This window comes from Acomys minous (genome assembly GCF_964271855.1).
Source record: "Acomys minous genome assembly, chromosome: 4".
Taxonomy (NCBI): domain Eukaryota; kingdom Metazoa; phylum Chordata; class Mammalia; order Rodentia; family Muridae; genus Acomys; species Acomys minous.
This window is the reverse complement of record NC_140486.1, coordinates 81678883-81702354: the sequence shown is the minus strand read 5'-3', so window position 1 is coordinate 81702354 and position 23472 is coordinate 81678883. Positions and strand designations below refer to the sequence as shown.

Below are 23472 nucleotides of genomic sequence, written 5' to 3'. Positions count from 1 at the left end.
CTGCCTGCGTGCTGCCTTGGTCCTGCCATGGTGATGAAACAACTAAACCTCTGACACTGTAAGCTAGCCCCAGTTAACTGTTTTCCTTTCTAAGAGTTGCCGTCATCATGGTGTCTCTTCACAGCAATAGGAAACTGACTAAGACAGTACTTACGCCATTTCTATCACAAATAAAAACGTTCTTATTTGTTGAGAAGCCTTTATGTGTTGTTTCTTGTAGTGACACGTCTTGTAGAGGTGTGTGTACTTGTTTCCAGATCCATGAATGCATTGTCCCAGCAGGCTTTAAACATGAAAATGTTACATTATTGAACAAGAAAGTTGTAGCTGGGTTATTTCCCACAGGAAGCTAAGAGCACATTCACTGACCACCGCCACCACCCATCTTGTGAACTGGTGCAATTTCTGCTTTGCAGATGAGAAAAGAGCAGACTGGTTGCCTTGCCAGCGTCTTGTAACACATTTAGTAGTCCACGCAGAGACTTTTGCTGCTCAGGTTCAGGTATGATCAAGAGGCTGCTGTGAACACATGTGACAATTTGGGGACTGAAAAGGAATACTGGCAAGAGTGTTAACATCATACCACTGCCCCTCCGATAAGTAAATGGTGAAGCCAACATCATTTGAAACAGTCCTTGAAAGTTTGCAGGGTTCTTGGGTCTGTAAGGCGAAAAGAAAGCTGCAGGTGAAAGGTATAGACTTCAAATTCCACTGGCCTGCCTGGGAGTTTTGAGTTGGCCTATTTTCTATGACTCTGAACAAGCTGCTGTAGCCCAGTTGCTGCACAAATAATCTGCTGCTGTACTGAGATGTACCTCACGGAGTCATTGGGGGATGTAGGAACTAATATGATGTAGTTCCTGATCGTCACGGTGGTGTTTCCCATAGTACCCAACACCGAGGAAGTATTAGCTACTGTTCCTCTGAGGCCTGACTCTTAACAGACTTAGGTCTTAAATATCTAATATTGTGAAAAATCAGAAAGGAACTTGGGTAGCCACAAGCTCCGCATGAGCAGTGCAATCCTCTGAAGGGCCCAGCTTAGTCAGTGTGTATAATGTTCCTGAGCTGGCATCTGTGTGGTCTCAAGGGCCAGAAGCGCATGAATTCGATTAGTCAGAAACCTTTAAGGCCAGAACTATTTCTGATTTCTTGCTCCTTAGGGATCTTGGGGTAAGTGGGCATTCTCAGTAGTTTTCCCGGAAGACCAGAGGATGCAAGAATTAGGCTCCCTTTAAAGCTTTCATTCTTGATCATCTTTGGTCCACCCTTTTGATTCTTACCCATGGGTGTTCAGAGCCAGGAAGCAGACCTTGAATAGTAGGTATCCTTCAACTCACGCTCTCCAGGGACATTCCAGGAGGTTCTGTTGGAAAAGGTTCCATGGGCCAGCCAGCTCAAGACTCCATGCAAATCAGAAGGCTTCCGGAGCTTTCCTAGTGCGAGTTATGAACTTCTAAGTAGGGCACCGATTGCTCATCCCGTTCTGCTCATGTATTTCCAGGAGCCTGTCTCCCCCCTCCCCCATAACATCTTCAAACACTAGGGTTTCTAAAACTGTGCTTTAGAAAACGATGCTCTAAGGAAATGACTCTCTTAACGCTACTTGCTGGCGCATCCGTCTGCCTGCAACAAGACAATTCCAGAAATGTGACAGTTAATTTCATGCATGAAGTAGTCCCCAATTTGTAGTGTCCAATGGCTGCGCCTCATGGAGAGAGAAACCAGAAATGGATGGAGACTTTGTCCTGCATGGTTCATCCCATGACTAATGTACAGCAGATTGCTCACCGGCCATATTCTCTTATTTACCAACACAGAATACTTGTGTTTGAGAGTCTAGGAGACATCGTTTTCTGGATGCTTTTAAAGGTTGTCCTGTGGCTTTACACTCTGCTCGTTTGTCATCGGGTGTTCCTCATAGTGCAAGGAGCCCTGCTCCTAATGCTTGCTTTCCTTGTCAACGAAAGTTAAGTCATAGTAAGGAAAAGACAGGTGTGGGCCAATGCTCCGGAACCCGAGAACTGCACAGCATTGTTGGTTTTCACTTGGAAAACTCAAGAAGCTATCATGATATTTGGTTGTGCTATGCAGACAAATTGACCTCTTCCTTTCTTTTAAGGTTCTATTCTTATATATTGAGAATGCATACACATGGTTGGATGCCATACAAATATTAAGAGGAAATAAAAAAGGTGTAGGTTGGAGGCCCGTAAGTAAGCATAGGGTAGCGTAAGGTGTTGTTGTTGTTAACTGTCAGTGCTCCTCCTGTGGGCATCTCTAACCTGCAGGATTACTTCCTGAGTTAATAGGAGTTATAAAGAATATTAAGTGATGCACGACATTAGTAGCCATTAAATAAAATGTCACATCATGTCTTTAAACAAAGACATGAAAAATCAAGAAATTGTTCTTTATCAAATATTTTTGTGTAATTATAACAAAACTATATTCTAAAAGATAATGAATGATAGCAAGGTTGGTAAGCCTTATTGAGGTAGATTATGACCAAGATTTTGACTATGATCTCACCACATTCTTCCCTTGTGTAACCACACAGGCCTGAGAGATGCTTTCTCCACCACTGACTTGGTGCTGAAATGGGACCACAACAGTCCAACTCCTGAGATGGACTATTTCTATATACATATCTGTATTTATGTCTGTCTGGCTTAAGGCTACAGCTATAGGAATAGATATTTTCTCAGAGAAGTGATTTACTTGTAAAGTTTTGTGTTTTGCCCCCAGAGATAATCACCTCTTAGTCTGCTTGAGTTGCTGTAACAGAGTAACTGAGACTGGCTAATGTGTTAGCAACAGGAAGTTATCTCTTGTGCTTAGCAAGTCCAAATTCAGAGTACCAGCAGACACATTATCCATTGAGGCCCATTCTCATATGTGACACCTTCTGTATACTCTTGTATGCCAGAAAAGTGGAAGGGGAAAAAGAGATGAGCACGCTCCCCCAGGCCTCTTTTAAATGAAAGGCACTCTCATTCATAAGGGTCCACTCTCCTGGTGGACTCAGCTCTTAGGGACTGCCTCCCCTTACTGAGGATTCAGTTTCAACACAGCGACTCTTGGGAGAACACAGACATTCATATGTGGTCCTCTACAAAGTGGTTAAGCTCATGCCCATGGGTAGGCATTATCTCCTACCAGCGTGTGTTTGAGTTTTGACATTTGAGTTTCATGGGAAAAGACTCAAGGCAGCTTTAATACATAAGTGACATATTTGCCCTATGAACGGACCAATAACAAAGATATGGTGTTAGATTTACAGAGAAAAGCTTCGTGCATTAGTTCACAGTGAACTCTACCCTTTGTGGTCACTGTTTAGTGCTGGCTTCATTAGGAGCGTGGTAGTGTAGTCCCAGCACACCAGCATCATGGTCATGATGGCAAATGGGCGTTGTTGATTAGAATTCAACTGTTTTCTGTTTCTCTTGTTTTTTAATGCATTTTTAAAAAAATTTTTGTAGCTATTTTAGGGCCGTTGGCACATATTTAGGAATCACAGCAGAAAAGTACTCTCCATCAAAGAACCCGCTACCTAGGAAGGAAGTGACCTAGGATGTGTGGTCTTCGTTCCGTAGAGCTGGGACTCAGAGCACAGAAGCTGAGGAGGTTTCTCCTAACCTTGCCCCAGCATGCCCGCCGACTCTAATCAGAGCTGCACAGTGGCTGCAGGTGAAGGAGATGGGATGGGTGTCTGTTTCTTTGTGATGCTCTCCACGTCCTTGCCTTGTTGCTCCCCTCGCTGCTCCTGAAGCAGGCCTTAGCCAGAGCACCCGCCTTTCCATGATGCTCTTTCTCTGGTTCTCTACTCTTGGGCCCAGAATCCAGCTGCAGCCTCCCATTCATCTCCTTAGCACACTGTGTGATTTACAGTGTTCATCGCTCATTGTCTGTCTCCTCCTTCTAAAATATAACCTCTGTGGACACAGGAAAGTTTTGTTTGTTTTTAAATTTAGCCCACTGTTACATCCCAAGGGTGTGGCTCCTTCTTGTAGACATACGATCATTAATCACTAAATAAATTTGCTATTCGACTTTTTCCGTGTCTGCCTCTTCATGAAATTACAGCCAAAGTTTCTCTTTCTCAAAAGAGTTTTTGGGTTGGGGTGAAGGTGGTTCCTTTGTGTATGTCAGTGAGAAGTCGAGCATACACAGCTCTTCACTGTTCTTTTTTTCTCATCAAATGATGGATTTTTAAATTAATAGAACGCATTTAGTAGATGTTTAAACATAAGCTTCTGATCTAGTGAGTTTCCACTGGACTAATTGGAAATGGCCAATTAAGAAAATGAGGGCTGGAGAGATGGCTCAGTGGTTAAGAGCACCGCCTGCTCTTTCAAAGGTCCTGAGTTCCATTCCTAGCAAACACATGGTGGCTCATAACCATCTGTAATGTGATCGGGCGCCCTCTTCTGGCTTGCAGGAGTACATGCAAGCAGAGCACTGTATACATAATAATAAATAAATACATCTTTTTAAAAAATGAATCACAACTGACCTAGGATGGCCATTGTTTTGACCTAGCTGTTACATGTCAATACATAACCTGCATGTGGATTGTGCCTTTGTTTTGTTTCTGTTGCCATAATAAGAATCCTCGGCAAAAGCAACTTGAGGGAGACAGGGGGTCACGTAGCTCATTCCTCCAGGTTCCAGTCCTTCATTGGGGGGAAAGTCCAGGTGGCAGGAACTAGAGGCTGCAAGTCACATTACATGCACATTCAAGAGCAGAGAGCAGTGAATTCACGCATGCCGAGGGCTCGTTCCGCTTAGCCGTGTTTTCGTCTTTTGTAGAGCTGGTACTGTTGATTTCATAGCTTCCTTCTTGAAGAGATACATCCTTTAGACCCCCAAAAGTGTATCCCGGGCTATCTGCCTGCCTGTGTGTTCCTTTCTACTTTGTCTCTTGCTGCCTCTTCTGTTTAAACATTGGGGTTCTCAGGGCTTTCACCATTTTCTTCTCCTGTTGCCCATGGTGCTCTTGTGGTCTAACCTTTCTCCCATGGCTTTAGCCAAACATCTACATTTAAGGTCCCAGCCCTCACTTTTCTCTCTAGTAACTTATTGGTATCTTTGCCTGAGTGGGCACAGAGTCCTCAGATTCATTGCGGCCCAGACTGACCTGGATCCACTGTCCTTTTTTTTTTTTTTTTAGAACCAGCCCAGCCTTCCTCTGATGTTACTGATGGAGGCAGCTAAACTCAGAAGTTAAAGTCTTGTTTTGGTGATATTCTTCATCATTTCCTCCTGCCCCTCGGTTGGTCAGCCACTTCAGCCTGTCATCTTACTGCCAATGCATTCATTTTCCTTCACGTTATTAATTGATTTCCATCTTATTAGCAATGGATGCCTGTGCTGACTAGTTTCATGTCAACTTGACACAAGCTGAAGTCATCTGAGAGGAGGGAATCTCAGTTAAGAAAATGCCTCCAAAAGCCGGGGCAATAGGCAAGCCTGTAGGACGTTTTCTTAGTTAGTGACTGATGAAGGAGGGCCCAGCTCATTATGGAGTGATACAATCAATCTCTGTGATGGTGGTCATGGGTTTTATGGGAAAGCAGTATCCATTCATGGCCTCAGCATCAGCTCCTGCCTCCACGTTCCTGCCCTGCTTAAGTTCCTGTCCTGACTTCCTTCAGTGATGGACAGCGATGTAGAAGTGTAAGATGATTACATCGTGTCCTCACCATCTTGCTTTTGGTCGCGTGTCATTGCAGCAATAATAACCCTACCTAAGACAATGCATCAAAGTAACATGACATAAAACCATGCATGGTCAGTTGGAGGGATCGCTTTGTGCTGATGTAATCCTTAGTAACAGTGACATGAGAGCCAGGCGGGGTTTATCAGTGAAGTTTGCGGTCACAGAACAGCAACTGGGAAGGACTTAGGACTATTGGAGCATCCTCTTCTGGGCACCTGCTTATTATACATGGCAGCAAGCAGAACTGAGGTGCCCAATAGGAAAAGAAGAACGTCATTGTCAAAAGGCGACGCGTTAGTTAATTTTCTGTTGTAATAGAATGCCTCCAATAACAGCAACTTGGGAGAGAAAGGATTTATTTTGCCCGACAGTTCCAGAAAGGCTACACCATGGCAGGGAAAGCATGGCGTCAGGAATGTGAGGCTAGCCTGGCAGTCGGGGAGCAGAGGCAAGAACAGCAGGAAGTGGGGCCAGGCTATGAAACCTCAAAGCCTTGCCATAGTGGTGCTTCAGCCAAGTTCATATCCTAAAGGATCCAGACCCTTGCTGAGCAGTGCTGCCAGCTGAGGGCCAAATGCTCAAACACATTAGCCTGGGGGGGAAATTTCCTATTCAAACCATAACAGGTGGCTTTGAGGAGACAGATTTATAGAATGGTAGAGGTAGGGACTCTTAAATTCTCCTCTCAAACATCAATAAGAGTGCTGGCAGAAATTGTCAAAATTGTCCTTTTCAGAAAGCCAACCAAAGGCTCTCAAGTGTATCAGAAGTGTTTGTTCAAGAAGCAGGTTGGATCTCGTTTTATACAGTGGGCTTTGGCTTTATAGTCCTTTGAGTTGACTTATTTCTTCTTTCTCTTCCCAGCTGCATAGTAGCTTTGGAAAGCCACAGCCTTACAGCCATAATACCATGAAGATCACTTAGCAGTCAGTAAAGGGGCCCCAATGTACTTAGTGCTCCCCCGAAGGCTTCATCCCTGGTGGACTACCACTGTTCAAGGAGCCTAGCTGCTCTCTGGAGAAGCCTCATTCACAGGACTCTTACTTATGTATAAAAATATTTACTTTTATCTTGTATTTATGTGTGTATGCATTTGGATAGAAGTATGTGGGTGCAAATGATCAGGGGCACTGGAGTCACAGGTGGCTGTGAGCCCCAAGGCAAGGTGGCTGGGAATTGGACCTAGGTCCTCTGCAAGACCAGTAAGCACCTTTAACCAACAAGCTATCTCTCTAGCCCCCTCTAGGACTTTTCTATTGCTTTGCTAAAACACCATAACCAAGGCAACCTATAGAAGGAAGGGTTTACTTGTAGCTTACGGTTCCAGAGGCATAGGAATTCATCACCGTCATGGTGGGGAGCACGGAGGAAGTAAGCAAGGATGTCCCGAAGCAGTAGCTGAGAACTCACACCCCAGGCTACAAACAGGAAGCAGAGAGCACATTTGAGGCCTCAACTCCGCCTTCTGTAGCAAGACCACACCTGCCGGACCGTTACCTCCTCCACTACTGGGTGCCAAGCTTCCGAACACCCTAGGGAAGCTGTTCTCATGATGACCACCACATGTGCCCCCAGGGCGCACGGTGGAAGCACGCAGGGACAGGTGTTCAGCACTGCAGTTGCCTGAAGTGGACATGTCACAAGAGCCATATAAAGAGGAGAATGGAAACCCTCTAGAAACAATATGGGAAAAGGGGAAGTTGAAAAGTCAAAACAGTCCTAGGAATCATATGTGTGGGGCTGCAACAATGCCCAGAAAAGATGAAAGGTCATCTTTTCTTTCCTCTGCCTCACCCAAGGCTTACACAGGCAGGAAGAAAAGGTGAAGGCAGAGCTAGTGTTGATGATGTGACCCACTGTACATCCAGCCCCATCAACAAGTGGCTTACAGGACACTGTGCACTTAAGGGAGTCTGCCTAGATATTAGCTGATGCTTAATCGAACTGAGCAGATTCCAGTGGCCACACATGAAAACAGTTTCACAAAGTCTTTATTATGACTAAGACAATAGACAAGAATTAAGTATTAAGATTTCAGGCTTAGAGCTTTCTGTCTTTTTCTCATTGCACTTTCCCTTCTTAGGGAACAGCACACCCACATGAAGAGAGCTGCAATGATCGTTGTAGAGGCATGTTAATTCAGAACATGGCTGTTCTGGCAAGAGAGCACATCCAAAGACCTTCTAGGTCTGTGTGATCCAGCTAGAATGCAAGCATGCCTTCAGTCCAGGAGACAGGGGCAAACAGATCTGAGTATATGAATTCAATGTAAGCCCAGTATAGAGCAAGCATCAGGTAAAGAAAAGCTTAGGTCCAGTTGTGGTGGTACACGCCTTTAATCCCAAACGAAGGTAAAGTTAGTTTGTAGAACTATGTTTGAAAGTGATGTCTAATTGAGTGGCAGAAAAGGTGATGAGTCAGAGAAGATTTGACAGAGTAGGATTCACCCAACTCTGATGAGAAAAGAGAGAGAAGGGAAGCTACTTAAGAGGCAGTTTTATAGTGAGAGCAGGGACAGTTTTTAATGAGGACAGTAATAGAGAGAAGGGTCGCAGAGAGAGAACTCAGATGAAGTTGGAACAGGCTAGGAAATGAGGAGAAGCCAGAAGATTAGAGCAGATTGCTGAGTTCGTTTGCGACCAAGTAGAACAATTCTGGGCCAAGAGAGAAGCCAGATTAAAAGGATTAATAAATTTGGGGTAGAACAGCTGAGTTGAACCAGCCAGCCCAGAGCTCAGAAAGAACAAGTAAGGGTGAGCTTGCTAAGCAGTAAACCTCAGAGGCTGAAACACTCTAGGCCTAGGTTAGATTGTATGGAGGCTAGAAGCTTCCAGGACTAGGCCTAGGTTAGCAGAAGGGGCCAGTGAGCCTCCCAGACAACAACTGAGCAAGGAGGCTAAAAGATACTTTTACAGATCATACTTTAAGCTTTCAGTGAGCTCATCTGTGGTATTAGCACCTGGATCAAAAAGCAGTATCTCCTTCTCTCCCAGTCAAACTCCATACCCCAACACCCCCACACTCCCCGCCCCATCAGCCCCATCAAAAGGAGCTGTTGTCCTGGCCTCTAGTGGCCTAGAGAACTTAATGACTCCTTCATTGCTTTTACTGAGAACTAACTCCAGGATGCTCTTCACCCGACGTGTGCGATGTGTCGTGAATTTTAACAAACACAGAAGCCCATCCAGCTGCCGTCAGACTAAGATGTAGGATATTCTCAGCATCCTGAAATCCTCACCCTTTCATTTACTATCCTCGTAAGAACGGACTTCCAAAATAGTAGGACTGTAAAATAGGGGACTGTAAAAAACAAAAGGAATTACTACGTAGCTGGGACTTTTTGCAGCATTTTCATTATCTTTTGGTCCAGTCATTATCTTAGTGACACAGAGAGCTCCTGTTTGTCCTCTAAGGTGCTGCCCTTTCTAGATTTGTGTTTTAGTTGCCTGCGGTGTCGTATGGCCTCTCCCAGCATCTTCCACATCTCTTGTAAATTCGAGATTTACCACAAAGGTCTTGACTAGGGTCAGGCTGAGCTTTCGTGTTGTTTCTATGTGGTGCACACTTGTATTCCAGCAAAAGATCCTGCTTTTCCTACTATTTGATTCTTTTTGTAACTTTAAAAAGTAATGTTTTGGGGCTGGAGAGATGGCTCAGTGGTTAAGAGCACTGCCTGCTCTTTCAAAGGACCCGGGTTCAATTCCCAGCACCCACATGGCAGCTCACAACTGTCTGTAACTCCAAGATCTGACACTCTCACACCAACACACATAAATTAAAATTAAATTAAAAAAATTTTAAAAAGTACTATTTATTGATTCTGTATGTGAGTGAGGGTGTGGTACACATGTTCCATATACCATGCGAATGGCCGTCAGCTTTCAGGACTCAGTTCTCTCCTTGCCTTGTGGGTCCTGGCGCTTGATTGAACTCAGGTCATGAGACTGGACACCAGTGCCTTCACCCACCGGGCCGCTCCTCAGACCCTTGACTCTCCAGTTGTTTGTGATACTAAGACTGATATAGGTCAAGGTCCACACTTCAAGTTTCTCATCCATTTTTCATGTAGTATTTTCAAACATGCTACTCCCTTCAGTGCAGTAGTTTTCCAGCGGCGACCAAATGAAGTTGCCGTCCTTGGTGAGGGGCAATATGTGTTTTAAGTTGCTCTAAGCTCATGTGTTTAAAAAAGAAAAAAAACCCAACTATTTCATGTGTTTTAATGAGTCGCAGAATTTTGGAGACCAATGCAAAAAGCTATAAAAGGAAATGTTTTAAGAATAGTTTCAGCATTTCCATACATCTGACTTTGTTTATTAAGTCACAACAATGTTTTTCGTGTGTAAAGGAACCATTACCAGCCTGGCACCTTCTGTTTTTCCTTCTTACATTCTTAGCTTTTTTTTTTTTCCTGAAGAAAGTTTTTAAAGTAGAAAAAGTACTTTTTTTCCCCAAACATTTGATTGAGATGTTTATATAGAAACCCTGAAGCAAGTAGGAAGGTAAAATCACAAACCACAGAGTATTTTATAATGAAAATACTCACAGACTCTTAAATATAGCTTGTTAGGGGAGGGCGGAAGCGAACCAAGTAGTTACAGTTTGTTCCAGGAAAGGCATCTGGATGGGTGCCATCTCCTCTTACAAAGATGTCCCATGATTTCAGTTTTATTTGCTATTTTTAACCTTTCCCAAAATGATTGTGAAACAAGCATGCATAATAAACTAGAGAAATTAGCACACCCCCATTAGTTAATTGAAAATAGGCAATTCTTCTCTGCCAAAGACATTGCTTCGCTTTTGTTTTAAAGATTTATTTATTTATTTATTTATTTATTTATTAATTATACAGTGCTCTGGCTGCATATACACCTGCAGGCCAGAAGAAAGCATCAGATCACATTATAGATGGTTGTGAGCCACCATGTGGTTTCTGGGAATTGAACTCAGGACCTCTGGAGGAGCAGTCAGTGCCCTTCATTTCTGAGCCATCTCTCCAGCCCCCATTGCTCCACTTTTAATAAACCTTTGAGCAAGGACTACTCTCACAGGAGGCTGCTAGATTGGGGCGAGCTCTCTCCAACCGGTGCTTTCCAGGTGAGCTGCCTTTGGTCTGCTTGGTGTATTTGGCATAGTGAGAACATTCTGAAGCCTTCTTCGGATTTTATGTCAATGTTGTAGTCTTCCCCGTTGAGCATAACAGGAACATTAGCACCTGAGTGCACCCAGATGGTGTATGTGCTCTGTACCTGGCTCCTTGCTCCCAGTCCTTCAGCGTGGAACTACCTTGGTGTTGTTGCTGTCCCACACTTGCAGACAAGGGGACCAAAACGTAGAAAGGCTGATCCTTTGGCTAAGGTGTGTGATTTGGAAAAATATCCAGAGCTACCCTCACAATCTGGGAGAGAGTTCTTAGTCATATAAGTAAGGGAGAAAATGTCTCCTGTTGAAATTTTAACAAACATTGAGGGAATGTAATAGACAAATTTAGTATGTTAATTTATAGCTTATAAGAACAAGTTTGGATATGTAAAGGTTAAACTTCATTCTTTTTTTAGTAGGAGACACAGTAGTGTTGGGGAAATGTCTTCATTTTCAGTCTTCCTGAGTAAAGGTCCTAGCAACAAGGACGTGGGAGCTGTGATTGTGATATTACCTATTGTATGGACGGACTCATATCCCAGGGTCCCTCTCTTAGACTTTTTATAAACATCATGTTTAACTTGGAAGTGAAAAAAGTTATTCTTGGCCACATTCTTATAGCAAAAGTAGAAACTGCAGAGGCCTCTGTGCCAGCGCCTGACCAGGAGCAGAATTATAACGAGAATGTCTGCACCTAACTTTTGACACTACTGAGAATGTCAATCCATCTTTAGACTATGGCGAAAGGATTGTCTGTATCGGAATTGCATGGATTTGTTGTTGAAACACCACAGTCATAATGCCTATTCTTTACTGGTTGTGTCAGAATGTCTATGGTTTTAGTCTTGAAATCTGACTGTTAAGCAAGGGTCCCAGATGACTCTGATGCATGCGCAGTCCGATTTAAAAGCTATTCTTTCAGGGCGTAAAAATCTGCATGGTACACTTGACTCCGACTCATAATACACTGCTACCTTCTAATGCCAGCTCTGAAAATGTTCATTAAGGCAAATATGTTGGCATCTCCTGAGGCATGCTTTCAGCAGCGCATCTCCTGGATGTATTTCCGGGCTAACTGCTGTCTCAGTCATAGGTGCAGCATCATTGGGAGAAGACATGTTTCCAGTTTTCAGATCAAGGGAATACGTTCAGTTAAAATGATTTACATTGTTCGTCACTGGCTTCATTTTAATTGCAGGTTTTTACATGCCTGAAATCTATGCCAATATCCATCCTGACTTACAACAATATTATATTTGGAATGAGAAACAGTATAACTTCTGTACGCGAGATTAGAGCTTCTTTTTGCAGTGGAGAGCAGTCAGTGGCGAGAGGAGGAACTGGCCAAAGTGCTGATAGTGAAGAGCTTGAGTGATCATGCCTAAGTAGGCATCTGTATTAATACACACACACACACACACACACACACACACACACACACACACACACACACAGCCGCCGCCGCCACCACCAAGGCTCAGAACATTGCAGAAAGGAAGGCAGAAAGGGCTGAAGAGCTGAGGGTGGGAGGAGCATTGTGAAATACTTGTCTTCTGGACAAGACACAGTTGTTGCAAATCATGAACTCACAGCAGCTGTGGTACCTGCGCGAGACCCGCACAAAGGTCAAGCCAGCCAAAATCCTGGCACCAACAGCCCCTATCTCTTTGTCCGATAGATGGAGGGGGTGGTGGCTGAGGTGGGTGTCTGGAAGTTATTTTAAGAGCTAAAAGAGCTAACTGCCTGTGGTGAGTTCTCAATCGTCATTCCTTTTTATTGAATTTGGTTTCTTACCACTTTCTAAGCTAAATTTAAAAAACCATGTATTTTATATTTGTACATCAACCTGGGGTTAAATTTGAAACCTTTTTTTTTTTTAAGTCAGGTATCTCACTTAATATCCATTAAATATTTTTTTCTGACTTATGTAGAAATAGGCTTCCATTGGGATATTTGAAGATCTGAAAACAGTGAGGAGGAATTGAGCGTGTGGTTGCTTTCCAAGCGTGAGGGCAGAGGGAAACGCTACTGATCAAAACTGCAGCAGAGGCAGGCCCATGTGGGAAGCTCCAGTAACGTGTATGGTGACATCAGACTCGTGGACCTGTGGGGCTCACAAACACAAATGAGATTCCCAAGGGCCTTTCTGGACCAGGGTTATTCCCTCCTGATGTGCGGCCCGATGCTGGCTTGCACTTGGTGGCAGCACAGATGTAGCCGGGAGGCACGGCTAGGCTTGGTACAGATGTAGCCAGGGATGCTTGGTTGTCTGGCTGTGTTGTAATCTGAAGATTGCGTCTTTGCTTCCCCCTGCTTTACTGCCAATAAGCATTCTGCCAGCTTTGGGGAATAGGCCACTTTACTTAAGTGGTATCTTTAATTTTCTAAGATTAATCCATTCAACAGCCACAAACTGTAGTGCTTCCCTCAAGCATCCTTTTGAATCAATAGTTTTGAATGCTAGGGACTAAAAAAGATAATCAATTGAGGTTTCGGAAAGTGATCTGATGGAGCTGGGGAAAGAACCAGTTTCCATTCTTCTGTCCTTAGCCTTCTCCTTCTCTCCCTGTGCACTGATACCGCAAACTCCTAGAGCCTCCCTTCTCTCCCTCCCTCAGCCCCTCCCCCTATCTCCCCCCCCCGCCCCCCCGCCCATCTCTCACTTCTTACCGTTGTATCCCCTCCTATTCCTCTCTTCCCCTCCTCCAAAGCCAAAGCCTCCAAATGCTCTTCATCATCCAGGGCTCAGTTCACTCGCTGCTTCCTGGAGCGAGCTTGCTCTTAGTCCATGGGGTGGGACTTTGTGCAGCAGCTCACTCTGTGGGCCTTCTCCTTTCCCTGCATAGAGCGCACCCTCCTTATAATATATAATTACATAGTTAATGTCTCCTCTACAAAAGGAGGAACTCTACTTGGACCACACTCTCTGGCCATGCCTAGGAGCCACTTTATCATAATAAATGAAGACGCAATAGTGATACATAAAGAAGCCTCCCCGTTTTAATGCTGTTACTGATTTTGCCGCCTTACTTTATAAACCATTGTAGGTTAGAGAAAGAAATAGCATGCGAAGATTCTAGGGTCTGATACTGGCCATCCTTTCACGGGACATTTGTTTACTGTGGTTGGAGAGGTGCTGGGTGTGACTTACCCGTGTTTTTAGAGTTCCCTCTCTGTGAAAGGACAGGTGCGCATGAAGGCGTGGTTCCTATCCTCCAACACTTGAAGGCGTGGTTCCTAAGCTCCAACACGTGAAGGCGTGGTTCCTACACTCCAACACGTGAAGGCGTGGTTCCTACGCTCCAACACGTGAAGGCGTGGTTCCTACGCTCCAACACGTGAAGGCGTGGTTCCTACGCTCCAACACGTGAGGGCGTGGTTCCTACGCTCCAACACGTGAGGGTGTGGTTCCTACGCTCCATCATGTGAAGGCGTGGTTCCTACGCTCCAACACGTGAAGGCGTGGTTCCTACGTTCCATCAGGTGAAGGCGTGGTTCCTACGCTCCAACACGTGAAGGCGTGGTTCCTACGTTCCATCAGGTGAAGGCGTGGTTCCTACGCTCCAACACGTGAAGGCGTGGTTCCTACGCTCCATCAGGTGAAGGCGTGGTTCCTACGCTCCAACACGTGAAGGCGTGGTTCCTACGCTCCATCAGGTGAAGGCATGGTTCCTACGCTGCAACACTTACTCTATTCTCACACCTCACACTTCAAAGTTCTTTCTTGTCAATTGGGAATATAGTTTCCTGCTCTATTTGCACTGTTGGATTTGTAGCAAATTTTAAATCCATTCCGATAGTAGCTTGTGCTAGGGGCAAGTGGTGTCCTTGGTATAGGAAACTAGCCTGTGAAGGCTGGTACCGCATGGATGGACCAGAATCTAGGAGGCAGCTGAAGTGTCATACGTATTTGGAAGGCAAGGATCAGGGTTGGGAGACCTAACCCTGTACCATGAGCCTCCTAGTATCCCCAGGGAGAATTTGCTCCTCTGTCGCTAGGAAATAGCCAAGAGCTCAGGATTTTGGACTCTTTTTGACTGAGAATAAAATCAGAGATGCGGTTATTAAGTCTGTTATTAAGTCTTTTGGCTGAAGTCACCTTTGATGCCAATAAGGAGAATGAATTAGTATTTCCTGGGTCTGTTTTACTGATGTAATGTAACCAAACCCATTATGAACCCGTTGGCAAGTTAGTGAGGTTGCCGCAGTTTTCAGGAGTATTACTTGACGAGGCAGAATGACGTAAAAGCATATGGCTTTGGTTTTGGGTATTGTTTAGATCTGGTTTCAAACCGTGTCATAGATGGACCTCCCTCTGTAGTTTCTCCCTCTGTTCATGGATCAAACATCCCTATGGCTGCATCTTTAGAGCGCTGCAGTAGTAGCACTTGGTAGAATGTTGCTCTGTTGTTGCTTTATTTGTTTTGTTTTACGGAGTCTCAGTGCCTAGCTGTGCTGGCCTTGAGCTCCCTGTGTCTCAGCGTCTGTCTTCAGTGCTAGGAATGCAATGGTGTACCAGAGACCACTTTAAAAGCAGAGTCTTGGAGGCTGGAAAGATGGCTCAGTGGTTAGGAGCACTGACTACTTTTCCAGAGGTCATGAGTTCAATTCCCAGCAACTGCATGGTGGCTCACAACCATCTATAATGTGATCTGATGCATACTGTATACATAATAAATAAATCTTTAAAAAAAAAAGCAGAGTCTTTATGCTCCTAGTACATACTAGGCACTCTTGCTATTATTTCCCCAGACACTCAGGGAAGGCGTAGTGATTTGTCCCAAGACTGCTCTGGGTCTGTCAACTACGGCTGGTGCTTTATCCAGGATCAGAAGCAGCAAAGAGCTCTCTGACCCTCAGAGCTTTCAGGCAGAGGGTGCTGGGATTAAAGGAACAGCACAGAAGAAAATGCTGTCTCCACTGGAAGGGGGGCTGACATCCTGTTTACCTCCCTGCACAGGAAACTCACCAGGAATATGAGGGCATTTGACCACGTTTTCCTGTATGTGTTGGGAAAGGTTTTGTAGTTGTAGAATGCATTCAGCAAGCAGTTAATGATTGTGGAGTTTGATATAGGTGAGCTAATAGAGTTGGATATCCTTCTCACTCCAACTCTTTTAAGACAAGGGCACTAGCGGTATATTTTTATTTTTGAAAATTTCCTCCTTTCCTCCCTCCAACTTTTCCCAGGCACTCTCTCCATTCATGGTCTCCACCTCTTTAATTATTGTCACGTATATTTGCATATGTGTTCCTAAATACAAAAATACAGTCTGCTCAGTCCATATGTGCTACATGCATGTATGTTTTCGGAGCTGGTCATTTCCTACTGGATAAGCAGTTGGTGTTCCCTGGGAAAGACCATCTCCCCTGCTCTCAGCATACTTAGTTGCTTGTAGTTCTTTGTCTAAAGCTGAGGACCCAAGAGCTTTACCACGCCCACATTAGCATGTTTAGTGATGTCATTTTCCTTTGGGTATTGTGTGGGTGGCCATGCTGGTGGGACTTCATATGTGTGGCTTCTGACATTTCTAGGGGATGAAACCTCACAGCACACTTCCTGCTCTTCTGGCTCGTGCTCTCCTTTTGGTTCAGTAAAGTGGGCTCTCCTCATTTATCCAGGATTAGATGTGGGCAGTTGGCTAGGTTCCCAGTACCAAACAGGATCTCCTTCTTGCTGAGTGAGCTTTACATCCAATCAGAGAGCTGCTGGCTACTGCCAAGGTGTGTGTACCATCATGACGCCCTTCGGGCTGCTGTGCTGTGCTAGTTGTTGCTTTACTTGATGGGCATCGTAGCTACGTGAGACTATTGTTTGCTTCCCTCTCTTGGATGCTTAAACGATACCTTCTGGTATCACAAAAGCTAGTCTCCAGGGAGAAGGTTTCAGGTCAGAACTACCTGGGCTCTCCAGGTCTTCTGCCTGAAGTTCATGGTGTTTTCAGCAACAGGCACTTACCGTGGGCCTCTGGGAGGCGACTGAGAATAACAGCAATAGCCAGTACTGTTTTGGCAGTCTCCTGGGCAGTCCGAACCAACCACTCAAAATGGGGATTCTCATGATTATTTTCTGGGGTTTTGTTAAATAGTCTGTGGCTCTTGAGTTGGAGCATTGTCAGCCCAGGTGGGAATAAACACACACACACACACACACACACACACACACACACACACACGTGCATGCATATATGCAAAGAGAGGGAGAGAGAGACTGACAGACACAGAGAAGGGGGAGAGAAGCAAGTGGAGAGACAGAGGAGAAAGAGACAGACAAAAATTCAGACAGTCTCTCTCTCAGTCTACTCACAACAGTTAGGAAATGGAAACAAACTCAAGGTCCTTCAACTGCTGGATAGATAATGAAAATGTGGCTCATATACACTGTGAGACAGGATTCAGCCAGAAGGAAAAATGAATCCAGAAAGTTTCAGGGGGAATGGATGGATTTAGAAGAGACCGTACTGAGTGAGGTGACCTTGACGCAGAGAGACAAAGGTCACATGTTCTTTCTCATCTGAGACTCCAGACCTTCAGGTGTGAGAATAGGACCAGGAGCAAGAGTGCAAGCCAGGAAAACAATGCGTGGGGGAGTGATAGAACGGGGAGTAGCGGAGTCAGGTTGATTTGCTAGGAATATGGGGAAATTGGGACATTTAATTAGGGAGAGGAGAGGGAGATTTAATACAGAGGAAGGGAGGGGGTAAAAATAACAGTAAGAATGTCCTAAAATTGTAAGGAATAGTTTTTTTAATCTATTTAAAATTATGTAAATGTGTTATTAGTCTGGGCACTAGATATATTAATTATTGTAGCCATTTATGCATTAAAAGTAAGGTCAAGCTGGGCAGTGGTGGCGCACGCCTTGAATCCCAGCACTTGGGAGGCAGAGGCAGGTGGATCGTTGTGAGTTTGAGGGCAGCCTGGTCTACAAATCGAGTCCAGGACAGTCAAGGCTACACAGAAAAACCCTGTCTCGAAAAACAAAACAAAACAAAAAACAAAAAAAGTAAGGTCAGAAAATAACTTCTGAACTGACAGCTGTTGGGAGCTTTTCGTTAGAGCCCTATAGTATTTGCAGAGGCTTTCGTCCTTTTTAATAATTTGAGATGGTAAATCTGCAGATCCACTCTGGGTAGGTGTGGCTGCTCCCAGGTCAGGGAGGGCCATGGCTGATGAACAGGGGTGCTGTACCGCACATTCCAGATAGCAGCTTCTCTGTTCTGAGTCTGTCGTTCAGCGGGCTCCCCTGTGTGATAGCAAGCAGTCTGACCACAGCCCCCTGTGTGTGTGAGAGTGTGTGTGTGTACACAGAACTCATTCCTTGGAATTCTCCCATGGAAAAGCAAAGGAAGGAAGCTGAGGGGAGGATGGGGCGATTACATCCTGTACCCTTTCCAGGGAGTGGCCACATCTGCCTCAGAGAAGGGACATAGTGTGATATGGGTTTTTTTTTTTTTTTCACTTCGGGATGCCTGGGCAGTAACAAGACTTGATATGTGGCCAGGGTGTCTCAGCGTTGTTCTCAGCTGGACAGGACCATTTTGGAGAGGTCACTTCTAGTCCTACCTAGTATTCTGTTCCTAGACCATCCGAGGAAACTGGGAGAGGCAGAAGCGTCAGCATAGTGGCCGTGGCAGGCTCTCAGAGCCACCTGAGGACTCAGGTCTGTTGTGGCTTTGGTTCTGGCTGCTGCCGTGAGGAAGCTGCCAGTGGCCGGGGTGCATGCTTTTGAGCAGAGTGTGACTTGCTCTTGGCGCTTCCCATGGCTGATGGAGCTGATGGATTCTTCCCTGCAAAGGCGGAGAGGAACTCTTGGGGATTGTTAAAGGTAAGGTATAGGAAATTCTGTGGAACAAATGTCCCTCCTACCTGATTTCCCAGCCCACGTGCTGGAATTTCTGTTTTCTCTGTCTTTCACTCTGAGAAGTTTTTGAAGGTAATCCTCTCTGTTGGTTATATGCACTGATTAGTGAGCTGTGTGGTGTGTTTGTCACATTTGGTAACTTGACAGCTTGATGCAGGAGAGCAGTGCTGGCCTTAAGACGGAAACTTCTGTAGTAAACAGGAAATCCCCTCACTGAGTTTTTGGAGCCCCCTGGTTGAAGTGGCTTGCTTTACTGTGTGTGCTGGAAACCACTTCTTCTACCATGAATGCTCCTGAAAATGACTGAGACTTAGTCTAAACAGATTCAGGACAGATTCCATCCCTAGAGAAAGATTTTTGGTTGTTGTTATTGTTGTTGTTTTAATGAAATTCAAAGCTCTTCTTTCAGGGAACGAGGCGTTAAAGCACACTTACTTTCAAAGGAAAGGGTCTGTGGGCAAGTTTGTGGAGGCGTGGCCAAGCTTGTGGAGGCGTGGCCTAACGAGCATGGATGGAGTGATGATCTTAAAATGAAAAGTGAAAGAGGATTATCTCAGAGTGATGCAGAAGATAGAGAGACAGAGACACAAAGAGAGGAAAAGGATTTTATGTATTCCAGGCTGGCCTTGAAGTTACTATATAGCGAAGGATGACGTTGAACTTATGATCCTCCTGCGTCTACCTCTTGAGTGCTGGGCTTATGAACGTGTGACACTGTGCCTAATTTATGTGGTTCTAGGGATCAAACTTAGGACATTAGGTGCTAGGCCAGCACTCTTTCACTTGATGTGCCCCCAACTCTGGAAAGTTGGTTTTGTTTTGTTTAATAATTAGGGCATAGAAAGGAGGAAGTGTAATGAAAACCCATTATTCTCATTCTTGGTGGCTTTCTACAGACATGTTGCTGAGAAATTGACCTGGTTTCCTTGTGTGGAGAGATGAGGGCACCCCCATGTAGCTCTTACAGAACTAGGCTTAAGACTCACTGAGCATTGAATGACTTCCATGCCAGACCCAGGCAGATCAACAAAGCTGTGCGCTTCGTGGCAGTGTCTACTTACTATGCAGAATTCTTACATCCAAGCACATGCCTTGGATGTATGGCCATGTGGCAACTGCTGCTTAAGAACACAGAATTTGTGGCAGGAAAGAAGCTCAGTCAGTAAAGTGCTTGGCATGCAAGTTCTGAGTTCGGATCCCACAGGCTAAGAAAGACATTGGGGTTCCTAGAGCTCACAGCTCAACCATTCTAGCCGACTAGTGTGGTGGTGTGTGCTTGCAATTCCAGGGCTGGGTCCACAGAGCCAGGACACACCCTGGGCCTCAGAAGCCAGCTAGCCTAGCCCCAATAAGAGACCTTCTTTCAGTGCTCTTGAAGATGACACCTGACGTTGTCTTCTCGCCTCCAGATGCAAATATCCAAACATACACATGCATACGTGCACACGTGCATGTGCACACACATCCCCCACAAATCAAAATAAAAACCTAAATTGTGAAAACGTGGGGAAAGAGGTTGACGAAGTGTGCTTTTGCATATGAAAATCAGACCCATTTGAAAGAAGGTTGAAGTAGATGAAAAAGTCTATAGATGCACATGTTTCGCTCCCATGATGCTCCAGGCTTGCCCCATTTGATTCATATTCTTTTTGCAGCCCTTCTAAGCCAGATACTGTTAGTATTTTATACACTATGGAAACAGAGTCCATACCATAGAAAGGAGAAATGAAGCTAAAACTCCTAGCTATTGTAGTCAAATTGCTGCACATACAGCTAGCATCCAGCGGTGTGGTACCCATTGCATCTGCAGCAGAGGCCCTGCGCCTAAAGACAAGCACAGAGAAGGTTCCATCTGGATGCGGTGCCAGTGATGTAAATGTGTTGCTAAGTGATGGAGCACAGGAGCTTTCTGCTTTGACTGAGGTTGAGAGTGTGCAAAGCTGGACTTTGAGGAATTGTTTGGATAAAGAGAGGGGCATGTAGTAGGCATAAGGAATGAAATCACACACTAGTAGTTCATTGTGGATAGGTGAGTGCGTCACCTTCTGGGGTCACTGAACTAGAGTAGGAGCTTGGACCATGGCCTTTTGCTCTAAGGGTAGATATTCATATGTGCCACAGGTCTGTCTGTACAGGAGGCGTGGTGACAAGAGGAGCTCCATGTTCAGGTTATAGCTGTGGGGCTGGTGTTTGCCTGTTCATAAGCACCAGGGGCTGTCCTTGTCACTTCTACGGGCTGCTCTGTACACAGCAGACAGGTTTATATTTGTAATACATATCACTTCACTTCCCTGCTTAAACTTCCAGAGAGTGACTTCCCAGTGTTCTCAGTATGGATGCTCACTGTGAGATGGACACCCAGTGGCATGCAGTGTAGCGTTCTCAGTATGGATGCTCACTGTGAGATGGAAACACAGTGGCATGCAGTGTAGCGTTCTCAGTATGGATGCTCACTGTGAGATGGAAACACAGTGGCATGCAGTGTAGCGTTCTCAGTATGGATGCTCACTGTGAGATGGACACACAGTGGCATGCAGTGTAGCGTTCTCAGTATGGATGGTCACTGTGAGATGGAAACCCAGTGGCATGCAGTGTAGCACTCTCAGTATAGATTCTCACTATGAGATGGACATGCAGTGGCATGCAGTGTAGCATTCTCAGTATGGATGGTCACTGTGAGATGGACACCCAGTGGCATGCAGTGTAGCGCTCTCAGTATAGATGCTCACTGTGAGATGGACATGCAGTGGCATGCAGTGTAGCGTTCTCAGTATGGATGCTCACTGTGAGATGGACGCACAGTGGCATGCAGTGTAGCGTTCTCAGTATGGATGCTCATTGTGAGATGGAAACACAGTGGCATGCAGTGTAGCGTTCTCAGTATGGATGGTCACTGTGAGATGGACACGCAGTGGCATGCAGTGTAGTGTTCTCAGTATGGATGCTCACTATGAGATGGAAACACAGTGGCATGCAGTGTAACATTCTCAGTATGGATGCTCACTGTGAGATGGAAACACAGTGGCATGCAGTGTAGCATTCTCAGGATGGACACCCAGTGGCATGCAGTGTAGCGCTCTCAGTATGGATGCTCACTGTGAGATGGACGCACAGTGGCATGCAGTGTAGCGTTCTCAGTATGGATGCTCACTGTGAGATGGACACCCAGTGGCATGCAGTGTAGCGTTCTCAGTATGGATGCTCACTGTGAGATGGAAACACAGTGGCATGCAGTGTAGCATTCTCAGGATGGACACCCAGTGGCATGCAGTGTAGCGCTCTCAGTATGGATGCTCACTGTGAGATGGACACGCAGTGGCATGCAGTGTAGTGTTCTCAGTATGGATGCTCACTGTGAGATGGACACGCAGTGGCATGCAGTGTAGTGTTCTCAGTATGGATGCCCACTGTGAAATGGACACCCAGTGGCATGCAGTGTAGCGTTCTCAGTATGGATGCTCACTGTGAGATGGACACCCAGTGGCATGCAGTGTAGCGTTCTCAGTATGGATGCTCACTGTGAGATGGACACCCAGTGGCATGCAGTGTAGCGTTCTCAGTATGGATGCTCACTGTGAGATGGACACCCAGTGGCATGCAGTGTAGCGTTCTCAGTATGGATGCTCACTGTGAGATGGACACGCAGTGGCATGCAGTGTAGCGCTCTCAGTATGGATGCTCACTGTGAGATGGACACACAATGGCATGCAGTGTATAGGGTGTGGTCTTGGGAGCGAGGTTCTGGAATTCCTGTGTAAGTCCTGGAGTCCTCATCTTGGCCACATTTCTTAACCTCTCTGACGTTACCTCAGAGAGCTGTTGGTGGATTAATGAGCTAATAGAGTTTACATGCTAGGACAGTGCCTGCCACCTGACCTGATGTATTTATGTGTCTGTTTGTGGCCAACTTGCCCCATCAGAACAAAATCTCCACAGAAACACAGGCCTCCCCCCATTTTCTTCCATCTGAGTCCTTGCCATGTGGAATACTGTGCTGCAGACAGTGGGTACTCAAAGAATATTTGTTGAATTGTGCTTTAACACGTCATTTTCTCTATCCTGTTTATAACTGTTATCTTATTTTGGTCTGTTGAGGCGCAGCTGTTCTGACCTTGACCTGTTACCATGTTGCCCCAAATTGCCTGTAGAAAAAGAGATTTTCTCTGTATCCTTTAATTATTGTTTTCATTAGTATACAGAATAATGATTATAAGATGTATGTACTCACATGCCATTATACTTTACCCATATTCACTCTCTGAATTACATCCTCCATCTTTTCCACCTCTGCGTCCTCCTTTTAAATTGTCTTACTCTTCCTTCTGCCTTTGTTTCGTGTGTGTGTGTGTGTGTGTGTGTGTGTGTGTGTGTGTGTGCGCGCGCGCATGCATACATGTTTACACACTAAACAGTGTCAGATATGACTGTATTGAACTGATCTATTGTGCTGGCTGGTTCTACGTCAACTTGACACAAGCTAGAGTCATCAGAGAAGGAGCCTCAGTTGAGAAGAGCCTAAGATCCAGCTGTAAGGCATTTCCTTAATTAATGGTCTGTGGGGGAGGGGCCCGCCCATTGTGGGTGGTCCCACCCCTGGGCTGTGGTCCTGGGTTCTATAAGAAAGCAGGATAAGCAAGTCATGGAGAGCAAGCCAGTAAGCTGCACCTGCCCGTGGCATGTGCATCGGCACCTGCCTCCAAAATGGTGTTAAGACACAGCAGTAAAAACACTATACTGTTTTAGT

At 45.3% G+C, this 23472-nt stretch overlaps 1 protein-coding gene across 4 annotated transcripts in view; it reads left to right on the top strand.

The window, feature by feature from the left end:
* HECW2 (HECT, C2 and WW domain containing E3 ubiquitin protein ligase 2) overlaps positions 1–23472 on the top strand; it is a 348102-nt gene that overhangs the window by 177156 nt on the left and 147474 nt on the right. Inside the window, exon 1 of one of the 4 annotated variants that reach the window (XM_084779448.1) lies at positions 18260–18692. The exons of the other annotated variants lie outside the window; for them this stretch is intronic. The gene's annotated coding sequence lies outside the window, so the exon portion shown is untranslated. Of the gene's footprint in view, positions 1–18259; positions 18693–23472 lie in introns of those variants that run through there. 4 annotated transcript variants of the gene reach the window in all.